We start from the raw sequence: 8,278 nt of genomic DNA, 5'->3' as shown, positions 1-8,278 counted from the left end.
CTTAACACACACACACACACACACACACACACACACACAAAACGCACACACTCACACTCACAAAGATTCATGGGCTCTCTCTCTCTCTCTCTCTCTCTCTCTCTCTCTCTCTCTCAGACACACACAAAAAAACACACATCAAATTGGAGTTACAATCCTCGATTGCCCCTAAAATAGAACACACATCAAATTGGAGTTACAATCCTCAACCATCCCCCAAATAGAACACATATACCATACACACAAAATTCCATTCTCTCTCTCTCTCTCTCTCTCTCTCTCTCTCTCAAATTGAATTCAACCCCCCTCCCAAAGTTTAGTTGTGCCTTAGTAAAATTTGCATGTGTTTTAGGTGGAGCACCAAACCCAAAGTTACGATTAAGTATCGTGAATCAATTTTTCACTTGCATGTGCAGGTGCGAATACTGCCGCCATGCTAATGCTAAGGAGGCTAGGTTAGTGGCGCTTAAGGGTTAGGGCTAGTTAGGAATTTCTTTCAATCACATAGCCCGTGTTTGCTGTTAGGGTTAGGGTTTAGATGGCGCCCAGATTTTATGGTTAGGGTTTTGTTGTAGAGGCGCCAATCGAGGAACCTGCATTCGATGAAGAAGACGCAGCTGAACTCGATCGAAACGATGTTCCAGAGGAGCCTTCAGAATTCTCAGAGGTGAGACTTTGCTCTCACTCAGCAATCCTCTCAATTCCATACCCTCATCATCTCAATTTTTTCCTGGTTTCAATTTGTGCGATTCTCCCTTGATTGTTATGTCCATCTTTTGCTTGATTAATTAATTTAATTGTTTCATGGATTCAAGATTGAAGCATGTAGGTTCAATCCAAAAAGGGCATGCTTCACTGCATGGGTTGAAAACTGTTACTTCTTTTTTTTTTCCCAATACAGTAAGGCCAATTCATTAAGGGGACAAATGCAACCCAAACCTTGGCAATTACATTAAGGATAAAACCCTTCAAACAAGGCATTGATCTCTCTACATGGGAAACCTGCTTGCATGGCTTAATGGCAGAGACTGCAAGGTTGCAATATCTGGGAAACCTCATAACCCACATGATAGCAAATACATACAACATCCCACATCTGGGCAGCCTCATAACCCACATGATAGCAAATGCATACAACTTCCCCACCCCCCACCCTTGTAGATCCCTCTGTCAGTGCAAGATTTGGTATCCCGGAGGCGGCTTGGTCTTCCCGCCCGCTCTGGAGGCGTTTGTGGTCGCAAATGCACACAAATGCTCTCCTTGTTTCCTTGAATTATTATAAATCTACCAAAAATACCTCTATCCTCGTCCTGCCCCTGTTGGGCATATCCTGCAATCCAAGACACTACGTCCCGAACAGGAAGCTGTCAAGCACTTGCTGTGCTTTTGCGAGCGCACCACATTTGGCATACATGTCCACCACAGCAGTGCCAAGCACAATATCTTTTCTAAGCGACCCCTGACTAACAATCTCATCATGAATTTGTTTGCCCTTCTTGGCTGCTCCTATGCTGCCACAGGCCTTCAAGATGCAAGTGAAGGTGACCGTGTTTGGAGAGAGCCCCTCGTGTTGCATCCATTCAAAACAGTTCAGTGTTTCCTCACCCTGCCCCTGTTAGGCATATCGTGCGATTAGTGCAGACCAAGAGACTATGTTCCGAGCAGGAAGCTCGTCAAGCACTTGCTGTGCTTTTGCGAACGCACCGCATTTGGCATACATGTCCACCAAAGCAGTGCCAAGCACAATATCTTTTCCCAGCAACCCCTGACTGACAATCTCATCATGAATTTGTTTGCCCTTGTCAGCTGCTCCTATGCTGCCACAAGCTCCAAGATGCAAGTGAAGGTGACCATGTCTGGAGAGAGGCCCTCGTGGTGCATTCATTCAAAACAGTTCAGTGCTTCCCTGGCCTGCCCATGTTGGGAGTATCCTGCGATTTGTGCATTCCAACAGACTACGTCCCGAACAAGAAGCTCGTCAAGCACTTTGCTGTGCTTTTTTTAGCGCACCACATTTGGCATACATACTCACTCTGTAACCAAGTTTCTGAGGATTATCTCAAGGTCTTTCACCACTTTACATTGTCAGAGCCACCATTGCAAAATTCGTCTGAGTGTTTGGGAAAGGGGTGCGTCAGCTGGTGTTCCGGAAACTTTTTTTGGAGAAAACACACATATTTTTCGTTGGAGAAAACACACATATTTTTCGTTGGCTTCTCATGAAACTGACAGATCAAGTAATAAAGACATATTTTTCAAAACTATAGGCTAATGTGAATTCAAAAAGGAATTTTATCCCGAGTGATTGGTGCATTAAAAAAAAAAACGGTTTGTAGTGTATTGTATGGGCTGAAATTCAAGAAACTTAATCAAAATTTGGCATTGTCTTTGTCTTCAAGGGACAAAATGTATACCGTTTAGTTATAACCGGAGTCCCAGTGTTGTCAAGAAAAAAACCATCCTTTAGTGTTATTTTTACAGGTCAAATTAAGAAAACCAATTGTTATTATGCTTAACCTTGAATTCAAAGACTCAATTTTTTGAAATTTCAGTTATAAAACCAATTGACCGATGCATTTTTTCAACAAAACCAGCTAAGCTCGAAGGTCATCCTTTTTTTCACTGGGATTGAAAAAAGGTTTATTTATGCGCATTTCTCTATTATGTAGTGCTAAATCTTGGCTAATTTTGAGCATTGCCTTTACCATGATGGGTTGGGAAAGAAACATAAGGTGGGAATGTGTATGTATGTGATCTCAAAAACTTCCTTAAACACATATTTTAGGCCGAGAGGGATTAGTGTGTACCTTGGTTCTCAATTCTCAATTCTCAATTTTGGAGGATTGTCGATTATGGAGGATTGCTGACACCCCACCTCTACGTTTGATGTGCAGGATTTGTGATTTGTGTTGACTTGGAGCCAAACTACATGCAATTTTGCAACATAGAGTTTTGGTTTTTGTGATTTAAGTAGGTGCTAATTATTTTAAATATGATTTAAGTAGGTGCTAATTATTTTAAATATGTGCTATGATTACTGTGGTTTTATAGTATGCGTCATTTTGGCTTTATAGTATCATCATTTTACTAACAAAAAGAAAAATGTGTGGTATGTGCAGCTTATAAAAGCTCTTGCGGGAGGACTAACACACACTAAGAAATCATTTTCTAAAAGTTGTTGATGTGATTATATTATTTGGAAATCTTTTTCTAACAATCATCACTTCTTTATCTAGCATACGAATTGACTATGCTTAGAGAGGATGTTGCATCATTGCTTGCTTTGTTATGTTCATCAAGTCCTTTTTTTTCATTTTGATATTCAAAATTAATGAAAAATTATCTTGCTTTGATATTGTGGATTTTCATTTCGTAAATTTAAGTTGTTTAAGTTCTATTAGCTAAACAATAAATTTAGCATTTACAATTATGATGTGGAAGGGGTCACATTGAGTGCAATTTGGCTAAGAATCATAGCATAGATAGGTTGAAATTATTAATGGCTATATTAATAATTATTCAAGCCAAGGAAAACTTGTACCCAGACAAAGCAAAGATGGCATGAAAGCAGAGAGGACAAGACCAAGACATTACCATACTACACTCAAATGTCACAACCAGTGTGCATACATACACCCAATGGCAACTGTTGACCTCCTTGTAGCACACACAATCATCTCCACCTCCAATATCCTTCACCGCTTCCAGGCCTTCTCCCCCCTGCATCATCACCACGTGCCATGTCCACCTCACTCCTTGACCACCCCCCGACCACCATCTTTGACATTGCCTCCTTCAATGTCACCTTCTGCTCTCCATCGATTGTCTCCCTCACATCTCTGTCCATCACATGGCCATCCCCATTAATGTCATCAACATCAAACTACGTCCTCCTCATCTCAAGAAGAGTATCCGTTCATGGAATTTTTCCCTCACGACTTCTGCCTATGTCATCTCCATGCCCCCACCTCATGACCTCAACCAATTGCATCTCCTAGCACCTCACTCTACACCATACAACCTTCACCTAGGCGGCATCTCCTATAACATGTCGCTCTCTACAGGTGAGGATACTCACCATCCTGCCCATTCCATGTGCAATAGCTACTTGCCTCATCACCTTTTCCATCGAACCTTCTTGACTGATCTCTTTATGACTGTTGAGAAGGTTAGACCAATCTTCAAACACTTGAAAGTGTACGATATGGGTGATCACCTTGCGCAACTTGAAAAAGCAAAAAAAAAAAGCCCCAGTAGCTCCATGAAGCAAACACGATGTCACGTTTGCCTCATGGAACTGCATGGCCTTTTTTTTGCCTTATTTTGCCCTTGACTCTCAATAATGTCGCCCTCTTCACCTCTTGCTTCACGACTTTAGCCATGACTTCTTCTGATAACCATCATCACGACCTTCCACCTCCCGAGGCTCACACCCATATGCCTCTCATGGCCATACACCTACACCTCGCATGCTTTGTCACCCTCAATAGATCATGCCTCCATCTCACACCAACCACGTGACCTATCCACCTCACACGACACATGCTTTAAATATCCAAACTAAATTGGACCCACACATGGAGTGAATGTTAAGGGAAGTGAGGATGTGGAAAGTGGGGAACATGAGGTTATTGATCTTGACCTCCAATTGGCAAGTGGAGGTGATGTGATTAAAAAGTGAGGGTGATGTGGAGTTCGACTAGTCCTCGAGTTCCTTTGTGTAGATTGATCACTTATGCCCGTGTGAGAGGATTGAGAAATGATCCATCGGCTTCAGATTTTAAAACTTTTGAGACTCCTGTGTCTTTTTTTCGCAAAAAAAAATAACTTTTGACAAAAAAATCCTTTTAAAGATCTCCTCTTGTTTGTATTTGAAGGCTTGTAGGTTTTAAACTTTGCTTTTATGTAAGCCTTATAAGCTTTACAATATGCCTTGAAAAGCCAAGTGTTAGTTTGTAAAGCTAAATGATAAGCTCTTTTTTTAAAAGCTTTTAAGTCCAAAGCGTTGTAGAGTAGCTAGCTTTATAAAGTATATAGGCTAGATCAAGGGTTACAAATCCTTGTCACCTTTCCTCGGAAAACCACTTTCCACTTTTTAGAGACCACTCACAAGAGTAAAACCGTTTTTGGGGTTCTCCCATCCTTTCCAAATTTGGCCTTATGATTGGAAAGAGCATGGGCTGAAGAGCGCTCTCCTGTTTTCAATTTTTCTCAGCTGCCAGATTCCTTTTTCTCTCTCTCCCTCTTTGCTACTCGGCCATTATTTTCTCTCTCCTCTTTTCTTATGTTGCCGGCGATTGCTCATAAAATTCTAATACACCATTCAACTCTTTTGTCCAAAGGTTTCTAGAGCTTTGCTTTCTTTACCCTTTGGGTTTTTGTGAGCTCCTCTCTTTGTCCAATATACTTGTACCCTTGATGTGGAAGCTTTTGCATGCTTTTCTTTTTCTCGTGATAATTTTCCTTTGATTTGTTGAGAGCTTTAGTAATTCCTAAAAATCAAACCTTTGGTATTATTTATACCAAATAAATTGCATAAACCTTGATTTTGAATTTTTCTTCAAAAACCCTTTTCCTGGAGTGGTTCCCAAAGCTCTGATACCAATGTCGAGATCTTTATGACACTTGGAGAAGGAACTCTAATTCACAATCACAAGCTTGCTTTTCAAAAAGACCTTCCAAAAAAAGCACAAATACTTTTTGAGTTTATGAGAGTAAAAACAATAATATAAAGTCTTGGGCCTACCAAAAGTATATATAAGATACTATTTGGTATGTACAAAGGTATCACACCTTACAAAAATATTGATGCCTAAATATAAAACCATAAAAGGTATTCACATGTCTTTCAAAATATCCTATAGTGGTTCAACATATGTTTCACCCATGATTTACATATAATTTACCACTCATTCATCACCTACACATCTAAAATAATTTTAGTCAGTGCACACAATTGGTTAAACATGTTATTCTTAATTATATCATAACAACGCACATAACTGATTAAATACATTAATCTTGATAAATGATAAAAAAAATTCAAATAAAATATTTTGAAATAAAATAATGGACATCTCCATAGAGATTATGACTAACAAAGCAAGTGTCTTTTTAGGCATACATGGCACTCTAAAACATTATCATGATCACTATGTGCAATTGTGTGCTTCGTAGTTGTTATTTGTGAAGCATTGTGGAGGGAGGCTCGCCATGTTTATTGCAAATAGTCAGCATCTATATATTGTATTTTAGTTTGTGTGTTTGTTTACATTTTGAGTATTAGTAGTGCCATTGGGGGCTACACATTTTATATATCGTTTAGTTACTTAACTTTTGTCTCAGTACTTACATTAGGGGCTACATATTTTGTATGTCATTTAGTTGCTTGGAGTATGGCTTGCAAATTAGAAACTTTTTGGAATGGTGTAAGGAATGAGAACTCATTAAATTATCAAATTCATGTTTTCATGTAGCTACTCGCCAATCCTGAGTTGTATAATTTTGAAAACAAATTTTTTGTTTATAATACACCTATGGTGGTGTTACAATAATTTGTAGTAAATTTTAGTTCTAATTTATTAGAGAACTGTGAATATTTGTGATGACCACATGAGGTTTTAATATGTCATAATATATGCTATAAGTGATTATATTAATCCTTTAGCGGCATGATGTCCCTAATGCTAATAAGATAATACTAAGGGCAATGAAGAGGATAAAGAATCTCAATATTTATAAGGTTGACAATAGTCTTGCTAGCTCTATGAAGTGAAATTCCTATGGTTTTCTGCTTGATTTTTAGGGTTGCTCGGTTTCGATCACTCGGTTTATCAATTTCCTAATTACCCACCAATATGGCACCAAACAAGACTAAATGGCAGTATGATCCCGTAGTCATTTGTGTTCTCAATAAATAAAAATGTTAAAGGGTTGAGTGTATGGACCTTATTTGGGACCTTAATGGTGTCTAAGGGTTTTGTGTATGGTGGTTTGACACCTTGGTTTTCTATAATCATTTGTAGCTCAAATGACTCATGATTCTAATATCCCCAAACAAGACTAGATTACTTAATGTGGTCCGGCAATCATTTATATTTTCAATAAATAAAAATGTCAAAGGGTTTAATGTATGAACCTTAATTTGACCTCTAAATGGTGTCTAAGGAGGGCATGGTGTATGGGCCTTGGTTTGAGTTTTTCTTTAAAGAAAAATAGTACATAAAGATACAAGGAATGCTCTCTCCATGAATAGCAAGCATAAAGATGGTGTCTAAGGAGGGCATGGTGTATGGACCTTGGTTTGAGTTTTTCTTTAAAGAAAAATAGTACATAAAGATACAAGGAATGCTCTCTCCATGAATAGCAAGCATGCACAAGAATCCCTCTATCTTTCTCTTGCCATTGTGAGGTGGGGCATCTCTCTCTCTCTCTCTCTCTCTCTCTCTCTCTCTCTCTCTCTCTCTCTCTCTCTCTCTCTCTCTCTCTCTCTCTCTCTCTAGCTTCTCCTAAGAGGGGACATCCTTGTTTTAAGCAATGGGAGGGGAGGTGGTGATTAGGTGTTGAGGGCCAAGCCAAACAAGGGGAGGAGGTGCGATGTGAGCGAGGGATGTTTGGTTCATGTAGGTGACATTAATTAATACGTGTAAACACAAGGGATTAATTAACACTTAAGGCTTTTTCTCTCTAAGGTGCCTTATGGAAGATAAGATATGTGGCTTTCTTTCTCAATATATTACCTACATGGAGTTCTCAATATACCTACATGAAAACTTAATAACAAGCTTATGATGTGATATATGAATATAAAGGGTATTCATTTATAGGTTTGAGAATGATGTACTTCGGGGTAATAAGGTCATGTGAAAGAGAAAGTACCTGGGAAAATCATTAGGATATTCATTTATAATATTTGTCAAATCTACACCTCTAGGCCTAGCCCATGTTTTATAAATTATTAAGATGACTATTTTACAAAGTAATATGCAAAAAAAGAAGTGTAGTAGTGATGATCAAAGACTATTGGCTAAATCCAACAAAGCAATAACTCAATCTCTATAACTAATGAAGAAGTGTAGTAGAGCGAGTGATGATCAAAGCCTATTGGCTAAGCCAAATAAAGCAATAACTCAATATCTATAACTAATGAAGATTGTGATTGTTGAGATTTTCTTGTAGCCTTGAAAAGTGCACATTTCATGCGCGATTAAAAAAAGTGAAGTAGGAATTATATGAATATTTGAAGCAAATTAGATTTTGATTTCTTTAATTTTTCATG

The 8,278-nt window shown here is 38.6% G+C and overlaps 1 long non-coding RNA gene across 1 annotated transcript; it reads left to right on the top strand.

Moving 5' to 3' along the window:
* The first annotated feature begins 423 nt into the window (after positions 1-423).
* On the top strand, positions 424-2,879 carry LOC147603623 (uncharacterized). Its single transcript, XR_015265565.1, has 2 exons — positions 424-667; positions 1,807-2,879. It is a non-coding gene; the product is annotated as an uncharacterized LOC147603623 (long non-coding RNA).
* Positions 2,880-8,278: the final 5,399 nt, after the last annotated feature.

Source organism: Cibotium barometz, chromosome 63 (genome assembly GCF_041138505.1).
Source record: "Cibotium barometz isolate CiBa-2024 chromosome 63, ASM4113850v1, whole genome shotgun sequence".
NCBI lineage: Eukaryota > Viridiplantae > Streptophyta > Polypodiopsida > Cyatheales > Cibotiaceae > Cibotium > Cibotium barometz.
The sequence above is the reverse complement of the archived record's forward strand: the minus strand, read 5'-3'. Positions and strand labels throughout refer to the sequence as shown.